The sequence below is a fragment of the Brachypodium distachyon genome, chromosome 5, assembly GCF_000005505.3.
Source record: "Brachypodium distachyon strain Bd21 chromosome 5, Brachypodium_distachyon_v3.0, whole genome shotgun sequence".
Lineage (NCBI taxonomy): Eukaryota > Viridiplantae > Streptophyta > Magnoliopsida > Poales > Poaceae > Brachypodium > Brachypodium distachyon.
The window spans coordinates 3,620,957-3,645,769 of NC_016135.3; the positions used below are offsets into that span (position 1 = coordinate 3,620,957).

Sequence of the window (24,813 nt, forward strand, 5' to 3'; positions counted from 1 at the left end):
GATGAAATCCACAGCGCCCCAACCCCACAGAAGAGAGATCAGCAGCCCCCCGCTGAGACCACCACATCATTCTCCATGAGTGGGAGAACGTCAGGCTCCCAGCCAAACAGGGAGAGAATAGCCGCAATGTGCTCCTAAGACAAAGGTTTCTCGAACAACTTGATATAAGCTTCTAGCGACTCCTCCGAGATCAGCTCATCACCACAGGCAATACCCAGCCGAGAGATAAGGAGCTTTTGTTGCCGCTTGACAAAACCAGCAGCCCGTCTGCCAGCCACCCTCATGCTACGCTGCAACGGGCGAACCGACGGCACGCTCTTCTTGCGAATCCGAGCAGGAGCAGGCGCCGGGAGAACCGGCACTGGACTGCGCCTTCAGCCAGACTGGGAGGCCTGGATACCATCTTCAACCGATGGAAGTGCAGGCGGTGCCCGAACCGAGATCGGAGTGAAAGGCTCTGCCGCCGCAGAAAGAGGGGAATCGGCCACCGAGATGCTGACACAGAAAGTGTCCATCACCGGACCCGACAACCGCGGCTCATCGACACCCAAGGAAAGAGAGCCCAAGGAAGGTGTTCTTTTTGTAAACAACGAACATTGGGTGGTGGTGGCCTTCTCTTTCGAAGAAGCGTCGGCGACGTATCTTGATCCACTCTGACGGAAGAAAAGCTATGAGCCGCGCGACTTCAAAGCCGTCGGAACACTCTTCGAAGAGGCGTGGAAAAAGGCGGTGACTGGCTATGAATTGCCAAGCTATGCCAGGAAGAAAATGACCTATCACAGAAACTTCGCATGCATACAACAGCCGCAAGGTACGGTCTTCTGTGGATACTACTGCGCGTACATCATCCGCAATTGGGTCACCTGTTTCAAGCCCAAAACGAAGACGACCTACCAGCAGATGGCAGATTACTTCAAGACGGAATCAGAATATGGACACAACCCAGCTGTTCTTGTGTTCGATATTCAAAGGGAGATAGCCACCATTCTCAACAAAGAGGTCCTGAAGGAAAACGGTGATTTTTATGAAGGCGGGGTTGTGCCGATGTATTGAAACTTTGATGTACAATGTTAAATATTGAATATTTGTGTTTTTGTAATAAGTTTTGTGAATGGATGCTGTTATCTATCATGGATGCATGATTTTCTCATATATATTGCTGTTATCTATTGCTGTGCTGTGATATATTGCTGTGACATGAATGTTCTAATATAAAAAAAAAACAGAAAAGAACAGTGGCTATTCCTGTTCCCCGCCACTGGTAGAGTACAGTGGCGGTTGCGTCCCACCGCCACTGGTGCAGTACGAGTGGCGGTGACAGAGAACCGCCACTGGTGCTACGAAAGCATACCAGTGGCGGTGAGGCATCATGGCCACTGGTATACCAGCAGTGGCGGTGGGTAAGCACCGCCACTGTAATCACCGTCACTGGTACATTACAGTGGCGGTGCTTCCCACGGCCACCGGTGCACTTTCCGGAGCTCTCTACGGATTACCAGCGGTGATTGTGCAAACCGCCACTGGTGCTGCCGGTGGCAGGTATCATCACCGCCATCGGTGCTCGTTAGCACCCATGGCGTAGGCTTAGTGGCGGTCCGGGTTACCGCCACCGGTGTGTAATCCGGACTGCCGCTGCTAACCTTTTCCGGAGCAGTGTCGTCATGAACGAGTCCTACTCATGTGACAGTGGTCTCTGCTATCGTCCAGCCATCTTGCCGGCTGTCATCAAAAACTTCGGCGTCGTGTTCGATGTAGTTAACAAGCTTGATAGAAACCAATCCGTGCTCCTATGGCATGGTGGTGGAGAGCTCGTCCTACAACTTCTCCACCATGGACTTGTCCCGTCTGCCGGACAAGTTCCCCGGAGGCGTCCCCTTCGTCATGAGTTTCGCCATCGGAAATACTTCATGTCCGGTGACGGCGAATGGCAAACCAAGTACCACAGCCTGCCTCAGCAACCACAGCTCTTGCATCAACGCAATCGGTGGCTATGTCTGCAAGTGCTTACAGCATTACCAAGGGAACCCTTACATCGCTGACGGCTGCAGAGGTATATGTATAGTACTAGTACTAGTAGTACAGTCTGTACACACAGGTTGTTTTCTCCAAATTTCTTCTTTTTGACAAACTATTGTTTACCTGCCTACTACTGTATTTCTTTTTGGCAGGCATGAATTGCGAGCTTCCAGATCTGTATCCTTGCTCCAGCATGTTGGATCAAAACACAGGGATCGCATGACGCAAGTACCGCGTCGAGTACTTTCCGACGAGTCCTCACTTGTGAAGCTAGTTGCTGCTGTAATCACCGATTACTTCCGACGAGATGCACACGTATACTAGTATACGAACTAAGAAATCAATCAGCAACTAAACTACTACTCACGTCGCACACACACGAGGCAAAAACGATTGGAGTTTGATGGCCACAGGCACGTATTGTGCCTGCTCTGTTTTTCTCTTTTTCTTATTTTCTGGGACGGTAGATACAGGTAACGAGTACATGTATATATAGGTGCAATACTAGAGCAAACCTACTAGGAGATGGATTCTAATTCTAGTCGGATACAATTTCTACTCGGACTGGAATTTCCAAACACCACTTGCTTACCTAACATTCACCCCCCTAACCACGATGTGCTCATTTGACTGCTTGAACACCTATTCTTCCTCGCATCTCAACGAACTTCTGTCTTCCCAGTGACTTCGTCAAGATATCTGCAAGCTGGTCATCGGTGCAAATATAGTTGACGTCCACCTTCCCTTCCTCCACACGCTCTCGCAGATAATAATACCGAGTATCAATATGTTTACTTCTGTCATGGTGTACTGGATTTTTATTCAGTGATATGGTAGACTTGTTGTCAACATATAGCACCACTTGTTCTGCTTCTTGATTCATCACATCTGCTAGGAGACGTGCCAACCAAACTCCTTGACATGCTGCCGTTGCCGCTGCTATATACTCAGCCTCCCAAGATAATAATGCTACCACCTTTTGCTTTTGTGACAACCACGTGATCATGCTGTTTCCCAGAAAATATGCAATGCTCGAAGTACTTTTACGGTCATCCACATCTCCTGCCATATCACTGTCACTGTAGCCATGTAGTTTGGCCACCCCTTCTTTCTTCCTGTACATACAACCAATATTGGTTGTTCCTTTTATGTACCTGATTATTTGCTTTACAGCAGCACAATGTTCAGTTGTAGGCGCTTCCATGTACCGACTTACTATCCCAACCGAATATGCTAGGTCGGGCCTCGTGTTTACTAGGTACCGAAGACCCACAATGCTTTTATATTCCGTGGCATCAACCAACGGTGCCTCACTCTTCTTGCTTAATTTGAACCGAGGCTCCATGGGAACATGAGTTGGATTGCAATTATCCATACCACAAGTCTTTAGAATCTTCTTTGCATATGCTTCTTGACAAAGTGAAATTCTAGCAGGTTGTTGATCTACCTCAATACCCAGATAGTAGGTCAACAGCCCTAGATCACTCATCTTGAACAAATCTTTCATCTGAAGTTTGAATTTTGCAATCTCATTTTCATGTGCTCCTGTTATCAACAGATCATCTACATAAATGCCAACTTGAGGCGAACCAGACCCGTAAGGATCCGGACCTCTGTGTAAACTGTGCTAGTCCCTGGATCAAATGCTAGCACACACAGTTCCATTGATGAAATACCATACACATATCTATTACATCGGTTCGAATAACAAATCCAGAGTACTTAATACAAGCCAAGCGGAAGTTCAATTAAAACACACTGATAAAGAGGGAGTCCCATCAACGCCACAGGCAAGTTGAGTGTAGACTCGCGACCCTGCGTCTTCTTCTTAAGCGTCACTCTCTGCACATGATAGGTGCAGGTCAGTACATTGAATGTACTTGCAAGTCACACCTGTGTGGTTAGGAGAAATGCATTGAAATGATGAAGGATTTCCTAGTTGGCTACTAGGGTTGTTTTTGCAAAATGCTGCTTTTGGGGTTTCGAAATACTCATAGTATTTTCCTTTGAAAATCTCTATCCTGAAGTTTTGATAAAACAGGGTTTGAACAATAGTATGGTCATTCTGTGGATGTTCACTCCACGACCTAGCTATGCACTCTGGGTCAACTGACACTCACATAGCATCCCTTTTCCCTGACTCATTCTGTGGAACCTTCCATCGAGTCAAAATAGTTTTGGGATTTTTGAAAACAAAACTTGAAGATCTCCACTTCCCCTGACTTAGTGACTCAAAGTCGCCCGTAACCAGGGGCATGGCTAATCGATTAGATTGACACTCTCGAGAGGTTTGTACACTTTACCCACTTGACACAATCAGTCCAAAGTGTTGCCTGACGACAAGCGTGCGCAACAAGTAAGGATTGTGACGAAGTCTTTCACTAGAAGCCCCCTGATACCTAATTCTGGCACCGCCCGCCCCATATGAGCACATTGGCTCCTCTCCGGCTGGCGATACCCAGGTAAGGGTTTCCCGCTAGTTAGTCGACCAAGCCAGAGCCCATAATAGCAAGTGGTTGCACATGAAGCCTTTGGGTACATGAGAAGGTTTGAACTCTTGGATTTCTGGACAGCGGTCCCCACCTTCTCCTGAGCGTGTACCCGTTACGGGGCTACAACACTTGCCGACAGCCAACTGGCCTCCATCATACCACTCCATCCAGATAAAACATTTTGGTTTTATTTCGAAAACATTTTTCCAAAAACATACTCGCTCATAAAGAGCACTTAATACTTTCAATATAGTTTGGGTCCCGTCCCGTTATAATAGTATAGCATGCTTTGGAAAAATGTAAATACATAACCTATGGTATTTGGTAGCATGGCAATAAATTCCTATAAGCAATTCTACTAGAAATAACTAAACATGTTGAAAACGCATTCGATAAATACTTCATAAAGAAATAACTCTAACATGCATCACTATGATGTTGTAAACAAAATAGCATAAGCAAAAATATAGGTACTACATGGTCAATAAGTGTAACTTGCCTGGTTCAGAAAAGTTGTTGCGGTCGTCAACTCCCTAGCACTCTTCGCAATCGCAATCCGAATAATCTAACGAGAAGAACGAAACAACAATAAATGCATAGTTCCAAACATCTCTCAAAGGTCAAATATAACTCCAAATGAACTTCGGATAAAGGATGTATCACAAGCATACAAAAACAGAACCTAAACGTCATCTAAGTAATACCATAGTATTAACAATTCAAGTTCTAAAGCCTAAGGTTAAGGCTAGAGTGGCGAAGACTGAAAATTCATAAATCTGCTACTTTTAACAGATAGCAACTAGGGTTGACAGGTAATAGGTGCTAAAGTACAGAGCATCGCATGAAACATTTGTTACAGTATAGTTCTAGGGTTGTACTAACTAACGCAACAGGTTTCAGGTCAATTGGGTAAACAAGTCAAATGATACTGGCTTGCAAAGGTGGCTAGTCAGATTCTGACAGACAGAGAATACTAACTTCTACTGAAAAGCTACTGGTGCTAAACTATTCCAATGACATAGAACTAAACAAGGGAATCCAAGAATATGATATACTCTTTCAAATGGCACTGGTTTCACTAACTATGGAGCTATGAGGCAGTAGCTATGAACAGGTGAATGTGGCTACTCTAAAACAGGACATAATAGGATATGAACTTCTACCGTCGTGCTGCTAGTGAAGGTGAAGTTGAAATGGTCCAACTAGGAAATGGCTGTGAAGGGTGTTCCTAAAGTTCAATCTACAGAAAGAAACAACTAAAATGATAGTACGGACAACAAGAAGAACTACTGCGAATAAGGTTACTCACTAAGAATGGTGCTGCACTTTCTGCCGCAGCAGAGATATGGCAGAGCAGCTGCTTAGAATGCCATTTTGCGACGACGATGCAAAGCGCGAGATGAACCATCTACGGCTACTGTCTACAGAGAAATTGTAGAGGAACATTCACTCTACACAATGGTGATATCTAGAGCACATAATGATCATTGGTTTGATAGCAAACGATGCCTAAACAGAGCTAACCGAAGAACAAAAGCTTCAGTGAACTTGAACAAGTTCATACCCAAATCTTCCCAGAAATGAACCGAATCGAAGAATCAAAGCGCGGGAAGGAAGAAGAAGGGTTGGAGGAGATTCACGGTATCGCAAGGAGTCCAACGGTGCAAGCGGATTCGCCAATGGGTCGGCGAATCTCCGACGATTGCTCGCCAGAGTTGGGCGGCGGTGGCGGCGGTTTTGGCCGGAATTTGAGGTGCGTGGGCGGGCTGGGAGCGCGGGCGGGTGGGGGCGTGCGCGAGAGGTGCGGGGCGCTTTAAAGGGGGTCGAGGGCGCGTGGGGAGGCGGTCGGGGTGCGGCAGTTGCCGCGCGGCGTGCGGGCGTGGAGGTCATGGGCGCGGGACGTGCGGCGGTTGAGCGGGCGCACGCGTGGACAGGGGCGGGCGCGCAACCGCGGGCGCGGGGGCATGCGGGGGCGCGTGCGGGCGAGCAGCCGGCGCGGGCAGGTGGGCGGCGGCGGCGGCGGGTGCGGTGCGGCCGGGGGCGGCGCGGGGCGGCGGCGGTTGCGCGGGCGAGCGGGCAGGCGGCGGCGGATCTATAATTCACCCAAAATTCCATTTGAATCATTTAAAATATCAAATGGCTTCAGAAAAATTCCCAAAACTTCTGTAAAATAATATATTTAATTTAGAGTCCAGGAAAATTATTCCCACTCAAAAATAAATTTGTAAAAATAGTTTTAATGTTTCTAAGCTTTAAATAAACCTAAATAAATCCTAAAATACGTTTTTAAACTCTAAAAAATTCTCAAATCAATTTCTATCAACCTAACACATTCCAAAACACCATTTCAAACACTTTCACTAATGCATCATAACGAACACCAATATTTTAAGATATGATAAAGGTGATATGCATAAGAAATGTAAAGGTGCGAACATCCGAATTTGAAAAATTTGGGATGTTACAAACTAGTAGAAGGCTGTCTCCAACTCCTCCTTTATACATTGCATGTTCTAGAGGACTTTTCTCAAAACCAAGGGACATCAAGGTTTAGTCCAGCTTGATGTTCCATGCCTGAGGTGCCTGTCGCAAGCCATATAATGCTTTGTGTAGTTTAAACACTATGTGTTCTTCCCCTTCCTTGATAAAACCAGGAGGTTGCTTCACATATACTTCCTCTTCTAACTCTCCATTCAGAAAAGCAGATTTCACGTCCATGTGATGCAATTTCCACATATTCTGAGCTGCAAGAGCTATTAGTAGCCTCACTAATTCCATCCTCGCCACTAGGGCAAATGACGTGGTTATGACTAACCATGTACTCGACTCGAGTATACCCGGTATAGCCCAGCTAGAGGCCCACAAGGAAGCCTACCTCGACTCCAGGAGTCTACATGCCGACAAGGAAGGTTAATTAGAGTATATCTCCCCATTGTAACCAACTTGGCCTCTACCTGAGATCTGAGTTCCTGCATATATACACGTCGAGAGAACACCTCCAACTTAGATACAAGTCGCCTAGATGCACTCGACGACTCGGTGCATCTAGACACTGCGGCACCCCATTGTAATCGACTCATCAATACAGATCCAACAAGCAGGACGTAGAGGTATTACCTCATCGAGGGCCCTGAACCTGGGTAAATCGTGTCCCCTGTGTCCTGGTTAGCCGACGAGTTCGCCGACACACACTCATCTTTCCTTGATACAAGTCCATCGATATGGACATTGTCGAAGTTACATCTTCATCATTGGCGTCGTCTGTGGGAAAGAAGTGTGTTGGAAACACGACCTCGGCGGTTTCAGATTCTTCAAACCCGTCGTCGACTCAGGCGGAGTCAATGACCTTCGGGTGCTTTCACTTTACCGCTCACCCTCCCGCCAGCCGCGCGGTATTCAACGCGCTTGATACTGGCGTGGATCTCGTGTTCGGGGAGTTCCATCTCCGAGCCAACCGAACTGGCATCCTTCGACTACCAGATCTAACTGCTCCAACTCAGAAGAGGACGCTTCTTCTTTCACCTTCAGGTAGGATCCCGCTGACGGATCTGGCGGAACCACTCGGAGGGCAAGACTCCCCCGAGACTCACTCCAGGATCAAAGCCAACTCGCCTTGTCATGCAGAAAGCCCCGTCCCAAGCGACGCTGGCAACTGCCTGGAACAAGAAGGCTGTCATGACAGCAGCAATCCTGCGCCCGAGTGCGCCATCGCCCAAGTCTTCATGACAAATCACATCACCTCAACTCCTCCGACTACGGATATGATGGTAAATCCTCAAGGTGGTCATCCAGCAGCGGAGAAATCGCGGGTTCAAGCAGCCCTTGACTCGGAAGTTCTCATGGATGACCCAACTCCTACAGAGTTGGAATTATATGCGAATTCCTTGACCAGGAACCGCTTCAACTTGGTCAAAGAAAAAGAAGAGTTTATTAAGCAACAAAAGCTCGAAGCTGACAAACTTAAGAAGATAGAGGAGGAACTTCAAGCGTCCATAAAGGCTCGGCCAGAGTCATCCGACACCTTGGGCAGAAGCGCTCCCCCTCTTCGAAACACCCATCGCGGGTCTCGTGTCCATAAACTACCCGAGGAAGACAGAACACATGCGGTTCGTGATCTCTCCTCAAGCTTCCTGTCAGCAGATGATCACAATGAGACGACACTTGGGATTACTGAAGAGGCAGTCCGCGCTGCGAGTATTCGTCTACAGTCAATCCCACTGCCCAACAATGACCTACGCTGGCGCGTCCTCGAGCAAATCCTTAAGGGATTAGCTCATGTGGGTGCTTCAAGTATCAAACAAAACTTGACCGCCTTGCCTCATAAGGACGGCGAGCCTCAGCATAATCACCGATTGCCTGACTCGGGTCAAAACGAGCACAGGCAAAACCTTCACGGAAGGAGTCAATCTCCTCGTCGAGCTGATAGCCGCTTGGCCGGCCGCAGAGAGGACTCTCTTGAATCAAACCACGAAGCGTGTGGAGCACCATGCTTTAGTCATCGGATTCACCGAACCAGGATGCCAAGAAATTTCAAGCCACCTTCTGACTTAGTCAAGTATGACGGAACGCATGAGCCCAGAACCTGGTTGGAGGACTACCTCACCGGGGTTCGGTGCCAAGGTGGAACTCGAACCACCTCTATGCAGTATCTTCAACTACAGCTCAGGGGTCTCGCTCGCACTTGGTTAAATAGCTTGCGTGACGGCGAGCCCACTTCGTGGGACGAGCTGGTAGAAGCTTTCACATGAAATTTCAAAGCCACGTATAAGCAACCAGTCTCTCTCGAACAACTCCGGTCGTGCATTCAGTGCGAGGGAGAGTCTATCCGCTCCTATATCCAGCGATGGACCAACTCGAAGCACGCCTCCAAAGAAATTCAGATGAAAGCGCCATAGACGCATTCAAACAAGGCCTTCGTCGAGTCGAGCTGAAAGAAGAATTGGGTCGCGTTCGACCCTCCACCATCGGATATCTGATGGAAATCGCCAACCAATGGTCAGATGGAGAAGACTCAGTTCGCAATGAACGAGGTCGATCCCCAACTAGCAACGCAGATCGCGCCTTCGGGAGATGGAGGAAACGAAAGGGTTGCACGCACGAAGAATTAGCCTCGCCTGATTTCATCGCAGCCACTTCCCACTCGGAGGGTGACCGCAGCGGTGAAATCTACGAGTCTAAACCTCAGTGGCGACGCAGGGAAGGGCAACCTACGCTCTCTCAGCAGTTGATGGCTTCTTGCCCATTCCATGTCTACAAAGATGAACAGGGCAACATCAAGCCTAGCCATCCCTTGAGGGAGTGCAGACGATTCAAGGAGTTACACCACGAGCTCACCAGAGCGCAACAGACAAACTCACAAATGAGTCATCCCCATCACCCCGGCAATAGGGCCGTCATGACGACATTAGCGACTCCGGTCATGGGAGCCTCATCGGCTCACATACTACAGGCTAACCTGGTCGAGGTAATGAACCACTCTTCGAGGCAAACACTTGCTGCTGTCGAGTCGTATCCATCACCAGCAGGCCACGTCTGCATGATTCAGAAGAGCAGGCCAACGAACAGGGTTCAAAAGTTAATAACCCGACAAGTACATATGGCCGTGGCCATGCCACCAGCAGCGCCACGGTACCTTGATTGGTCTGAAACGCAAATCCGTTACTCTCGAGAGGATCACCCTCCTAGTGTCCCACGACCCGGACATGCTGCCCTGGTGCTCGAAGCCCAGATCGGTGGGTACATGATGAACAAAGTATTTGTCGATGGTGGAACTGGTCTCAATCTAATTTATGCTGACACCCTTCGCGGAATGAACCATTCCGTGACAAAGCTTCCTGTAATGGATACAACCTTCCATGGCATAATACCGGGCAAAGTGGCCACGCCACTTGGAAGAATCAGCCTGGACGTCGTATTCGGCTCACCCGACAATTTTTGGTGTGAAAGGCTTGACTTCGAGATAGTCAACTGGCCTTCACAGTACCACGTGGTACTAAGCCGAGTCGCTCTGGCTCGCTTCATGGCGGTCCCGCATTACTCTTATCTCAAGCTCAAAATGCCAGGGGCCAACGGCGTGATCACCGTTTCAGGAAATTTCACGCGATCAGACATCTGCGACAAAGAATTCCATACAATTTCTAAGTCCTTCGGCATGCATGAAGAGTTCGAACAGCTACAAGCCTCAACTCGCTTAGAGCAAACACCAATCTCCAACAAACTGGCTAATCAGCCCGAGTTTAACAAGAAAGTGGACACCAAGGAGGTTTAGGTCCATCCGACCGACTCTAGCAAAACCGCTGTAATATCTACAAGCCTTCCTCCTGCGCAGGAATGCACGCTCATTGAATTCCTCCGTGAGCGTTGGGAAATCTTTGCCTCGGTGCCAGCTGACATGCCTGAGATTCCCAGGGAATTAGCAGAGCACGCGCTTAAAGTGGACGAGAACGCAAAGCCGGTGCGACAATTCATGCGGCGTTTCTCGGAGCCAAAGCGCAAAGCCATCGCGGAGGAAGTTAAACGACTCCTCGAAGCTAAATTCATCAGGGAGATAAAACAAGCGACCTAGGTAGCAAACCCCGTCCTTGTCCCCAAGAAGAATACCACAGTGTTGTGTATGTGTGTCGACTTCACATCGCTTAACATGCACTACCCAAAGGATTGCTTTCCTTTGCCCCGGATTGACCAGATCGTCGACTCGACCACCGGGTGCGATCGACTGTCCTTTCTGGATGCCTACTCAGGCTACAACCAGATTCGACTCAATGTCGAAGACGAGTAAAAAACAGCATTTGTCACTCCATATGGAGTTTTCTGTTACACAACAATGCCCTTCGGGCTCAAGAACACAGACGCCACCTATCAGCGCTGTATGCAGGCATGCCTTGAACCTCAACTAGGGAACAACGTCCAAGTCTATATCGATGATATAGTCATAAAGACAAAGAAGGAAGAAATGCTTCTCGATGATATACGGAAGACGTTCGACAATCTGGACAAGTACAAAATCAAGTTGAACCCAACCAAGTGCACCTTTGGAGTACCCGTCGGGAAACTCCTTGGATACTTTCTGTCGGCTCGAGGCGTCAAGGCAAACCCGACAAAAATCAGAGCCATCCTAACCATGAAGGAGCCAACTAAAATTCATGAGCTCCACCAGCTCACCGGTCAACTCGCGGCCCTGAGCCGATTCATCGGTAGGCTAGGCGAGAAAGCCTTGCCTTTCTACCACCTTCTAAAAAAGAAGAAAGACGACTTCGCATGGACGCCAGAGGCCAGTGCTGCCTTCGCTGACTTGCAGAGCCTATTGTCAACCTCGCCGATCCTCGTCGCCCCACAAGAAGATGAGCAGCTCCTGTTATACATCGCAGCCACCACTCAGGTGGTCACATAACGATTGTAGTTGAGCGAGCCGAAGATGGGAAGACCCACGGTGTTCAGCGCCCAGTCTATTACATCAGTGAGGTCCTCTCGCCTACAAAACAATGCTACCCACACTATCAAAAGCTTGCGTATGGAGTCTTTCTGACAGCACGAAAGCTAAGACACTATTTCCAGCAACACACAGTTGTGGTTGTCAGCGAGGCTCCTCTCGCCAACATTTTGAACAACTCCGAAGCAACGGGACGAGTCGCCGAGTGGGGAATCGAGCTCTCAGCTCGCAACATAACCTACGAACGGCGGAAGTCGATCAAGTCACAAGTGCTCCCTGACTTCATTGCCGAGTGGACAGAGGCTCAGACTCCGGGCCCACCCGACATGTAAAGCTCATGGACGATGTATTTCGATGGGTCGAAGGGACATGAAGGTGCAGCCGCGAGTGTCGTGCTTATTTCGCCCAAAGGTGATAGACTCCGCTACGTGCTTCAGATGCATTTTCCAAACCCTTCAAACAATGAAGCCGAGTACGAGGCCCTCCTGCATGGCCTGCGCATGGCCAAAGCCTGCGGGGCCACGAGACTCATGATATACGGCGAGTCATACCTCGTCGTTCAGCAAACGATGAAGTCGTGTGACGCCATCTCCGATTCCATGATTGCTTATCGCGATCTCTACAACGTATTGGAAGGCAAGTTCGACGGATGCGAGCTGCGTCACATTGGCCGAAACAGCAATGACGAAGCGGACAGTCTGGCCAACATTGGCTCGACTCGTTCCCCAATCCCGTCCGGAGTATTCCTAGAGATAATCCACCAGAGATCCATCAAAGAAAAGAGTACTTTGAGTCCCAAGAAGTCAACACCAATCGACGGTGAGCAAAAACCTCTCGACTCTGACTCACTGGACAACCCTGCAGTCGCAACCGGTGAAGAAGAACCCGATGAGGTGCTCATGGTCGAGCCGACGTTGATGCAACCTTTTCTTGCGTACATGATATGACAAGAGCTACCTGCAGACGTCGCAGAAGCACGTCGAATTGCTCGACAGTCTAAAGCTTTTACCGTCATTGAAGGAGAGCTCTACAAACGTAGCGACTCCGGCGTCCTGCAATGGTGCATTCCAACCGAGGAAGGACGGGAGATTTTGATTGACATACATCAGGGTACATGCGGTCACCATGCGAGCAGTCGTCCTATCGCGGCAAAAGCTTTTCGAGCCGGCTTCTACTGGCCGACTGCGATGCAAGACGCCGCCGACATCGTCACCCGATGCATGGCCTGCCAGATGTTCGCAACTAAGCCGCATGCCTTGGCTTTCGAGCTCAAAGCAATACCATTGGCTTGGCCTTTCGCTCAATGGGGACTCGACATGGTCGGGCCACTTCAACGATCAAAAGAAGGGGGTCATACCTTCCTGCTTGTCGCTATCGACAAATTCACCAAGTGGATCGAGGCAATGCCCATCACAAACGCCTCAGGAACGACTGCCGTCGCATTGATTCGTTCCATCGCATTCCGCTTCGGAGTCCCTCACAGCATCATCACCGACAACGGGTCAAACTTCCTTTCTAACGAGTTCCAGGACTTTTGCGAACAGATGGGAATCCACCTCAATTACGCAGCAGTTGCGTATCCACAAACTAACGGGCAGGTCGAAAAGGCGAATGGCCTGCTCACAGTCGGCATCAAAAAACGACTCATGACTCCCCTACATCGCGCAGCCGGGGCATGGGTCGAAGAACTACCCTCCGTACTCTGGAGCCTGCGGACAACTCCAAATGGTTGTACCAAGTTCACACCGTTCTTCATGGTATACGGAGCTGAAGCAGTGCTACCAGCCGACGTTCGTTTCAACGCTCCTAGAGTCACGACATACTCTGGACCGGAAGTTGACATGCCAATGGAAGATGCACTCGATGCGGTCAACGAAGCTCGCCAAGCTGCGATCCAACGAGCAGTTGTCTATCAACAGACCTGCGTAACTACCACAACCGATGGCTGCGCACCCGCTCCTTCGTCGAAGGGGACCTCATACTACGACTCAAGCAAAAGAGTCATCATAAGCTCCAATCGCCTTGGGAGGGGCCATACGTGGTCACCAAGGCGATTCCGAGAGGCGCTTACTATCTCAAAGACATGAAGACTGGAGTCGCATACAATAGGCCGTGGAACGTCACACAGTTGCGACAATTCTACCCTTAAAATCTTTCAGCATTTTCTCCCCTTGCTTTTCCCTTAAAACTTTTATTAGCATCCTTAGGTCGCAATCGTTTTTTGTTTCCCTAATGTACTCCGGTACAACTTTTATTAGCATCCTTAGGTCACAATCATTTTTTGTTTCCCTAATGTACTCCGGTACTCAATAATTTTTTTAATAAATCTCTATACAGAGAACTCTCATTTACTTTTTGGGCTCGGTGGCTCCGCCCAAGCTTGCCGTAACATTTTACCGCAAGCCACACAACACTCGATTCGCGGCTCTGATACATTCAAAAGGATGAGCCGGAGGAATACCTGTCTTGGACGCACCCGACACTCGGGGGCTGCGTCCAATCGACTCTAATGCTTGTCGTGGACGCACCCGACACTCGAGGGCTGCTTCCAATCGACTCTAATGCTTGTCGTGAACGCACCCGACACTCGGGGGCTGCATCCAATCGACTCTAATGCTTGTCTTCGACGCACCCGACACTCGGGGGCTGCGTGCAATCGACTCTAATGCCTGTCTTGGACGCACCCGACACTCGGGGGCTGCGTCCAATCGACTCTAATGCTTGTCTTGGATGCACCCGACACTCGGGGGCTGCGTCCAATCGACTCTAATACTTCGCATGAACGCACCCGACACTCGGAAGCTACGACCAGATAGCAAGCAAAAACAAAGTTCTACCCGTCCGAATAAAGCTCACCTAGGTCCGCACCCGACTACTCATAGTCGACAACGGACCCGGGGGCTACTCCCACCGGGAGCGCTGGTCGCGCACCCGGTAAACGTCATTCGCGTTTCTGCACTCTTCAGACTCCGGGGAGGATAAAGGATCTTAGGGTCACTCCCACCGGGAGTCTTCAAGGCGAAATTCACATTCAGATTCAATTATAATACAAAACGCTCTTTCTACAAGAATGACCCTAGGTCAAGATATAATCTTTGAGTACATAACTTGAGTCCGGTCACCACTGCAAACAATCGTCACCAGACTCGGGGGCTACTCCCACCGGGAGCGCTAGTCGCGCACCTGGTAGAATCTATACTACTGCCATTTACTGGGGACTCGGCGGTCGACATTGTCGCGCTATGAGTTCTTCTTCTTTCCAGTAACGCCAGCCGATGATTCTCGCCGCCTGTTCGTAAACAGCATTGAAATGAGGTCACAGATCGATCTCATCGCCCGGGTCACCAGGAAGCTCCGATATTCGGCTAAGATCGAGTCGAGGGTACTGGGCCCGCACAAACGCCAAGGCTATCTTCGCCCCCCGGACCAGCTGACGGTACATCAGCTCCCGAAAGACGTTGTCTTTCCCCAGCTTTCGGGTCAGCTTGCTCAGCCCTTGGGGCACCTCCTCCAAGGGCCAGAATGCCTGATGAATAGCCTTCAAAGTCTCTAAGTGGGAGTCAAAGAAACTCTTGTTCTGATCTATGCGGTCTCGCAAAAGCATCAGGTCATGACCCCTCGCTCGATCAGACCAGAACGATGATCGGTCGATCGTCCGACGAGCGTTCAGGGCACTATTTATCCGATCCAGCTCGGCTCGCAGGTCGGCCTGCACATCTGCAAACAACTCATGTTTGTAAAGCAAAAACCGAGAAGAAGAAGATCCAAGCAAAAAGGATGCAGAGGCTTACATTGAAGCTGCGAAATCAGTCCGTGAAGCTCCTCGAAGATAAACTCTTCCCGGGCGGCAGCCGCTTTCAACTTGGTCTTGGCAATCTGCAACTCGCTCACGGCTCTCCGACTCTCCATCGTCGAGTTTTTGGCCCGGGTTTCGGCTTCTTGGAGGCGTCGACGGAGGAACTCTAGTTCACTTGAGTCTTGTCCAGGGAAGGAACCTCCTTTGGAACCGTTGACTCCGCGATCTCCGGAGCAAGCATCTCAGCCGAGACCGTGGCTCTCGTGTTATTCGGCTCAGGTGTCACAACCTTCTCTGTGTCTACCTCAACTGTCGAAATTGTGGGTTCTCTCTGCCTCTGCAGAAGAAAAATACCCCCTTTTTCAGTCACGAAGAGGATTCAAAGACACGAGTCTTAACTAAAAGCAGGGTGTCTGACTCATATCAGTGCAAAGGAACAAGGATGTTTCTTTATTAATATTGCTCACATACGAGCAAGAACCATACATAAAAAAGAGAAGAATACAGGTGAACGACTAAACAAGTCTAAGCCTCAAGCTGGGCCCACCTCCTGGCTCGGCGTAGGAGTCGACGATGGTGGAGCCGCTCCTCCCTCAAATGCCATGCTCCCCAGCTGAGCCGACAGCTAGGCCACCAATTCTTCCCCAAGCCAGAAGTAAGGCGTCAAAGCCACCTCCTCCCTGTTGGGTAGCAAGGGAACGCCCGAAACCACCCTCCGCAGCACGTCTTCGCCGACGTCGTGTGCTAGCACTAGCACAAACATCGACTCCGCACCGGAGTTGGCCTGAACCCGGCTAAACTCATCCAGAGGGTCCGGGTCAGCACTGAAAAACTCTACGAGTTTCCCTAGCGACTCAGGCACCGGCTCGTCAGGAAACATTTTCCCGAACAAACCGGTTAGCACCCAGGAGGCTCCTTGGACTCCAGTCGCTGCTCCAGAGTAGATGCTTGCCGTAGCGTCAATCACCCTATCGAGTGAACTTTCACTCGAAGGTAGAAGACCAGACAAGGAAAGCAGGCCTGCAAATGAGCCAAAGCATTAACAATATATTCAAAGGAGTGGATTCAACTACGATGTTCTTACCCGCGAGGGGACCAATGACTCCTTGGAGTCGGACGGTTCTCGTCTTCTCCTTCTTGGCCTCCTTGGCGAGAAGGGCGCCCAAAGCTTCTTGGGCGAGGCGTTTTTCAGCCTCCAGCTGCTCTGTCGACTCCCTGCCCAGATCAGCAATCTTCTTCTCCAAGTTATTGGATTGAAGCTCGGCCGCCTCTTTTTGGGAGTTAGCTTGAGAAAGGAGGTCTAGACGACAAAATAGTAAGACACAATAGTTTTCCAATTCAAAGAAAGACTAAACTGGAGGCATTACCTTGAGCAGACCTCAGCTCTTGCTGGCTTCGCTCTAACACTTGGCGAAGCTGATCTCGCTCAGCCGTCACCGCATCATAGCGATCAACAAACTCCGTTATGGAGTGGATGATCGGCTGCGGCAGTGATTACATCAGCATCTGACTCATACTCCCACCGAGAGCGCAAAATTCTTTAACAAAAGAAGTTTACTTGACAAAAAGGACTCAAGACTTACGTGACTAGCCGAAGTCGAGGGAGCCACTTCGGCTCCATGCTTCTCCAAGTGAGTCGAAGAACGGGACAACCTTTGGGGTTGACGCTCCCCACTCACTGAAGAAGGCTCCTCAGGCATCGATGCCTGAGGCTCAAACGTCTCGACGATGATCGATAGCCTGGGTCGTTGGTTGGTCACCCGAGGCCACACAGTTGGCAAAGGAAAACAACTAGTTTAGTATTCAGATTACACCATTTAGCTGATGCATGAAGAATCACCTACCTGGCCTGGGTGACTCGGCCAAGAAGGCCAAATCGGCGAACAGGCGCTAGGCCGTCTTGGTCTTTTTTGCTGCAGGAGAAGGAGACGAGGTCGCAGTGGGTGGACCCTCGACACCCGTCGACTGATCATCAGACTTGGGGTTCGACTCCCTGCTGTGCTTCTTCCTCGTCTCCAGGGCAACCTCTTCAGTCTCAGAATCGCTGGCCTGTTCTGGCGACTCCGAGGACTCGTCGGCCAGCTCCTCCCCTGCAGGAGGAGGTTGACTCAAGGGATCTTTGAGTCCCTACAACCAACAAGCAGATCAGTACCTTACAAATATAAGCTCGCAACGGTAGAAATACAAGTTACCTCTTCCCTTGGTCTGTCGGGGCCATAAGGGACCACTGACGAGTCGATCTTGACTGGAGTCGCGTCGATCAGGGTCGTTAACCTTCGCACCCGCGACTCTAGCTCGCTCAGAGATAGTTCTTCCGCATTCACCCGAGTGGGATCCACGGGTCCTTCGAAGGACCACATCGGGTGAACGCGGGCTTGCAGTGGCTGGATCCTCATCTTGAGAAACAGAGCTATCAGGTGAACACCTATCAACCCCTGTCCCATAAGGGAGTGAATCTTAGCCATCAGGGGAGTCGCCTCAGACTCCTCCACAGGCGTCAGTTCATGGCTCCATGCCGCCGTCTTCTTTACCTTCTTCTTGATTGAGAAGGCAGGAAGACTCGGATCGGCACCCTGGGTGTCAGAGCAGACGTAGAACCACTTCGACCTCTAGCCTTGCACAGATTCACGCTGCTGGAGGGAGAAGTATTTGGCGTCGGGCCGTACCTGGATGTTGACGCTCCCAACAGCGTCCGCCTTCTGGCCCTTGATCATAAAGATCCGCTTCCAGAGCCCCCAATGAGGGCTTACCCCCAAGAAACATTCGCACAGCGTGATGAAGCATGCAACGTGCAAATAAGAATTGGGGGGCAGATCATGAAGCTGCCGCCCATAGGCTAGCAGCATAGCATGGAAGAAGGTATGAAGGGGAAAAGAGAGAGCCCGCAGCACATAGTCGAGGAAGACAACCCGCTCACCTAGCAACGGTCGCGGGTATTCCTCCTTTGCCGGGAAGCGAACCCCGTCAGGGCCCCCGGCAACATTCCCTCATCCTGGAGTTCCGAGATCTTGACGCGGTTGTCGGCCACCGCGGGCCAGGGAACAACTCCCTTTCCGGCATCTCCTTTGCCGGCATCGGTCTTAGAGCCTGCGGTCTTGGTCTTGCCCATCTCTGGATGGTGCGGGATTCTTGGTCGCAAAAGGAACTCACAAGAGATTTTTTGGGCTATGGAAGCGGGGAGCTCTAGCGCCTGGGCTGATTTCGCGAGGAAGAAGAAGGGTAAAAGGCATTTCCCTTTCACCTTCCTCCTTTTATAGGCTGAATCCGGTCGAAGAATCCGGGCTGCAAGATCCTTATCTTGGCCACGTGTCCCACATCGATCGGGAAGTGAAGCGGTGAAAATAGAAACGGCCACCCATCTTTCGGGCGCAAGAATCCATGAAATCATTATGCCTTATTTACTGCACAAAGTGTGACCGTTTTCCCACTGACGCACGCCAACAGTACGCCTAGCTATCAGGCTAGACTGTGCACCCGGTCACATCTATTGACCCAACAGCTCTTCACTTTCAACAGGTACGTCATCAGTGACGGAGTCTGATTCAAATATCATGACTCAAAAGCTATCTCTCGTATAGGAAGGTGGAGTTGTATCATAAGAATAGGACTCGTCTTGAGTCTCCATTATGAATACTAGAAACTCTCATTCGAGTCGGCATTTAATCAGTTGTTACTTTATATTAAAGACTTCATACAATCATCTACTGTTTATTCTTTATTCACAACAGTAAAAACAGGGTAATGACCCTGGTACAAGGCAGTCGGTTTCATATAATCGACTCAAATTGAGTCGCACCAGCTGCGACACCTCAGTTGTTTATGCTCATTTGCATAACAGTAAGCCTCTTGGGTTTCATCCAAAGAGCCTGGATCGCCGCACCAGCTGCGCTGCTCTGATAAACCCCATGCTCATTGCATGAAGATAAGCCTCATGGATCATTCCATCGAGCCTGAAATCGTAACAGCTGCGTATTTCAGTAAATCCATGCTCATTGCATGAAGATAAGACCTGAAAGTTCTCTTACGGGCCTGGAATCATGCCAGCTACGTTATTTCCAGTCAAATCCATACTCATTGTATGAAGGTAAGTCCTAAAAGTTAGGCCTGGATATGCATCGGCTGCATCCCTGTCTGTTCTTCCTCTGTCTGTTCTGCCGCGGCGGCAGAGTTTCCTGCCGCGGCAGAGGAATTTCCTGCCGCGGTAACAGAGTTTCCTGCCGCGGCAGAGGAATTTCCTGCTGCGGTAGCAGAGTTTCCTGCCGCGGTAGCTTCACTGGTTTGCTGGTCCGCTGCATCTCGCATGTGTGTCACGGTAGAAGATTTCTCTACCGCGGCAGAGATGCTTCGTGTCGAGGTAGACTGCGGGCACGAGAAGTTGCCACCTCCTCCACTGTGACCTGAAGGAGTTCGGGGCTCCTCCCGATTATCCTCATGTTGATGTCCATCATCACCATCACCATGACCTGCAGTGACCTAGTTATCATAATGTACGTGAAATATTTCACTCGTACCTTGTTCACTCGTCTCGGTTATTTTTTATCCCGACCACATCTTCTCTTCCTCGAATATAACATCTCGAGTGACGTGGACCTTCCTGGTTGCTGGATCATACACTCTATATGCCTTTGAGTGTCCCTTCGAGCCAGCTTCATATGCAATGAAAATCATCGGCGTGCTCCTATCTGCTAGCTTTGAGGTGTGACCCGAGACGGTCTTCACATGGGCGATGCACCTGAAGGTGCGTAGATGCTCAACACTTGGCTTTTTTCCACACCATGCTTCATATGGAGTCATACCAACCACGCTCTTTGTTGGTGCCCTGTTGAGCAAATAGACGGCGGTAGTGACAGCTTCACCCAAAAACTTTCCAGGGAGATTCTTGCTGTTAAGCATACTTCTCGCCATTGCCACCACTGTTTGGTTACGCCTTTCCACCACAAGTAGAAAATATTTATTTCGAGCAGGGGTTGCGTGAGATATAGGCCCACACAGATCACCATGCATGAGCTCTAGTACTTTGCCGGCACGATACTGTGCCTCTCTCGGAAACGGTGCCCTTCTTTGTTTGCCAACAAGGCAACCATCACACGGCTGCTCTATGTGTTGCACACACAGCATGCCACGCACCGTCTCCTTCTGGCCAAGTTGACGAAGTGCATGGAAATTTAAGTGACCATAGCGAGCGTGCCACCTCCAAGCTTCATCGTCCAAGCTAGCCACTAAGCACACAGGTTCGGCTCGATCGAGGTTGAGTATGTAAAGCCGGTTCTTCGCCCTTTTCACACGCATCAGTAGCTGCCTCTGTCGATCGTACCCCCACAACTAACCATCTTCAAGCACTATTTTGCAGCCTCGTTCCTCAAGTTGTCCAAGGCTGATAATATTGCTCTTTAGCTTCGGTATAAAATACACATCGGTTAGTACCTTGTGATCGCCATTCCTGGTCTCGAATAGGACAGTGCCACGTCCTTGTATACCAACAGTTCTTCCATCGCCGAACTGCACCGTGCCGCCCATGCCAATGTTCAGTTCTGTGAATTGAGATTCATCGCCAGTCATATGATTGCTGGCTCCCGTGTCCAAGCACCACAGGTTTGATGTGCAATTCTGTCTTTCCTTGTCATGAAGATATACTTTCTCTTCAACAAGATTCACAATTTATGTAGCTTCAGGTTCCAGCAGATCTGCATCTTCTTCCATCAATTCACAAATTTCCATCATCAAGAGGGCCATTTCATCATCGTTCTCCTTTGCGATGTAAGCTGCTTCTTTTACTGGCTTTCGGCACTGAGTTTTAAAGTGCCCATATATGCCACAGTTGTGACACTTGACCTTTTTGATGTCAAACTTCCTCTTTGGTGCTTCTCCCTTATCACCAGCGGGCTGAGCTTTCTTCTTCGGTTCACGTGCAGACCCTCGCGGCTCCTCCTTCTTTCCACTTGAGGATTCACCACTTCTCTTGTTGAGAGTCTGTCATTGTGCCCGAGTCAGCATCAGATGCTCATCTTCCTTACCTTTGCCGAAATAAGTTTGAAGGAGCTCATCATGAGCCTTGTCGCGACCGATTAGGTCATCTACAGTGAGCGTTGCGAGATCCACGCATTGCTCAATTGAGGTGACGATCTGCATATACAGAAGAGATGCTGCACGAAGGAATCGGCGTACTATCGAGATCTCACTGACCGTTTCGCCGAGTTGCCTTATGTCGTTCACCAGCGTGGTGACCCTTGCTCCGAAGGCGTCTGCAGATTCATCATCTCCCATCTTCAGATTTTCATAGCTTTTCAACAAGCTCTGAAGATTTGCTTCGCGCACACGCGCGTGACCTTGGTGCAAGGTTTTCACCGTGTCCCAAGCTTCTTTGGCCGATTTCTTTCCCATGAGATGTTGCAGCACATCGTTGGGCATGGCCCCGTGAATTGCGATCCTTGCGATACTTTGCCGTGCCCTTTGGCGTACTCCTTGCCTCCAGGTCAACCGCCTCCCAGATATCCTGAGATTCCATCGCGACTTCCATCTTCATTGCCCACATGCTGTACTCCCTGCGATCAAGCTTCGGATAGAACGCTGCCGGCGCTACGCTTTCTGTATCCGTCGACATTCTTCCCAGGTACTAGGGAGAGGCCTCTGATCGATTAGCAAGGCTCTGCTTCCGGCGAGATGCGCATGTATACTAGTATACGAACCAAGAAATCAATCAGCAACTAAACTACTACTCACGTCGCACACACACGAGGCAAAAACGATTGGAGTACCTGCTCTGTTTTTCTCTTTTTCTTATTTTCTGGGACAGTAGATACAGGTAACGAGTACATGTATATATAGGTGCAATACTAGAGCAAACCTACTAGGAGATGGATTCTAATTCTAGTCGGATACAATTTCTACTCGGACTGGAATTTCCAAACACCACGTGCTTACCTAACACAGTAATGGGATATGTATCAATACAATGGAAGGCTATGACTGTCCCTGCAAAGCAGGAATGAAAGGCGATGGCAAAGCAGGAACCTGCACAGACAAATTCCCCATAGCAGCAAAGGTGACTGTGGGTAAGCATTTCTAATACTCCTTTGCAATTTAGTTGTTCCTTCATTAGTCTTTGGAAGCACGACCATTAATTTGTATGTTTCACTAGTATCTGCCCACAAACTTATCGCCTAAACAGTAAGTTTTATTTCATATATTCAGTTTGTAACAAACTAGTCATTTGAAAATTTGTAGGTAATAATTTTGTTTCTCGTCTATCTAGGTTCAATAGGTAGAATTCTCCTATTGTCATTTCTGTTATTCGGTTTTGTTCTTTACAAAGAGAAACGGAAGACCAGGGAATTTTTCCGAAAGAATGGTGGCCCAACTTTAGATAAGGCAAAGATTATAAAGCTTTATAAAAAAGAGGATCTCAAGCCCATTTTGAAGCCTAGCAATTTAATTGGAAAAGGTTTCTTTGGTGAAGTTTACAAGGGTCATGTTGATATATACTAGTCGCGGTAAAAAAAAAAACGATTAGTGGTAGTGTGCTAGAGAATGAACAGTTTGCAAATGAAGTCAGCATCCAACCCCAAGTCATCCACAGGAACATTGTTAGACTCATAGGCTGTTGCCTAGAGGTGGATACACCCATGCTAGTTTATGAGTTTATCTCCAAAGGAAGCCTTGACGACATTCCTCACAAGACTGACATCAGGCAGCCTATCAGTTTGGATGTACGACATTCCTCAAATCAGCGCGTGGTCTATCTTATATGCATTATGAAGCCCGCACAAAAATCCTGCACGGTGATGTTAAACCAGCAAACATACTCTTGGATGAGAACTTTGGCACATCGAGGTTGATTGCTAAAGATAAGCAACCCATTGAGGGAGTCATCGGTGATATTAGGGGTTATATGGATCCAGTGTATATGGAAGAAAACCGGCTGACAGAAAAAAGTGATGTCTACAGTTTCGGCGTTGTGATCTTGGAGCTTATTAGTAGGAAGAAGGCCACACATACAGACAGGAACAGCTTGGTGAAGAGTTTTGTTGATCTGCACAAAGGGAAGAAAGCCACCGACTTGTTTGACAAGGAAATTGCAGTACCAGGAGATATGGAGCGTCTTGATAGTTTGGCAGAGATGGCCGTGGAATGTCTTAACCTTGATGTGGATAAAAGACCATCGATGATTAATAAAAATAATTTAAAGTTGTAAATGTTGATATAGTTTTTTAAACTTGATCAAAATTTAATAAATCTGACTTAGGACAAACGGACAAAGTTTAGGCCCTGTTTGGAACGCAGTATAGGAAAAACAGAGGAATATGAAAATTATAGGAATTGGCATGACATGCATGTGAAATCCTATAGGGATTGAAAACACGGGTTTGAAGTAGAAGAGCCGTTTGGAACGCAGGAACAGAAACTATAGAAATTGACAACATCGTCTAGAGTAAAAACTAGTAATAGACAAATACTAGCCAAACGACCCACGCATTTGCGTGGCTATACGGACTATAGAATTTATTCTAAGGATTAATCCATGAAGATCAATATGTATGAACATCCTCTTGTTTTAGTAATTATGTGTATACTTGGTTCGTCGCTGGCGACAACATGTACTCGCATCATGGTGGCATGTGCAGCATGGCAAATTGTACAAACATGCTGTTTTGCTAAGAAAGATCATGTGAATTGTTTTAATTGGGATTAATGTTTTTAGCCTGATTGATTAGTTGAGTAACCATAACATCAGCTAGCCACACCCACAAATACATCGAGCAAAAAAAAAGTCTCGATCCGAATCCAAGTTAGTACTTGATGTTTCTCATGCACGCCAGCGCTGGAGCAGCCAAAGAGGCTTTGCTTTGCCTGTGCAAAAAAATGAGGTGCAGACGGATGTTTTTTTTTCCTGTGAAATCAAGTTGTACTAACAGTGTTTCGTAGGAATGCATAGTTTCCTATCCTGTCTTCCAAATCCTATGAAATTCCTTTTCTACAAAAATCCTTGTTGGTTTCGTCCGTCTAGCAGTTTTGCCGTTAATTAATTTCAATAATTAACCCGCAGTCCAAGTTGCAGTAACTCCGAGCGCAGCGCTAGACCG

The 24,813-nt window shown here is 48.8% G+C and overlaps 1 pseudogene; it reads left to right on the top strand.

The window, feature by feature from the left end:
* Positions 1-900: 900 nt before the first annotated feature.
* LOC100830177 lies at positions 901-23,924 on the top strand (annotated as a pseudogene).
* Positions 23,925-24,813: the final 889 nt, after the last annotated feature.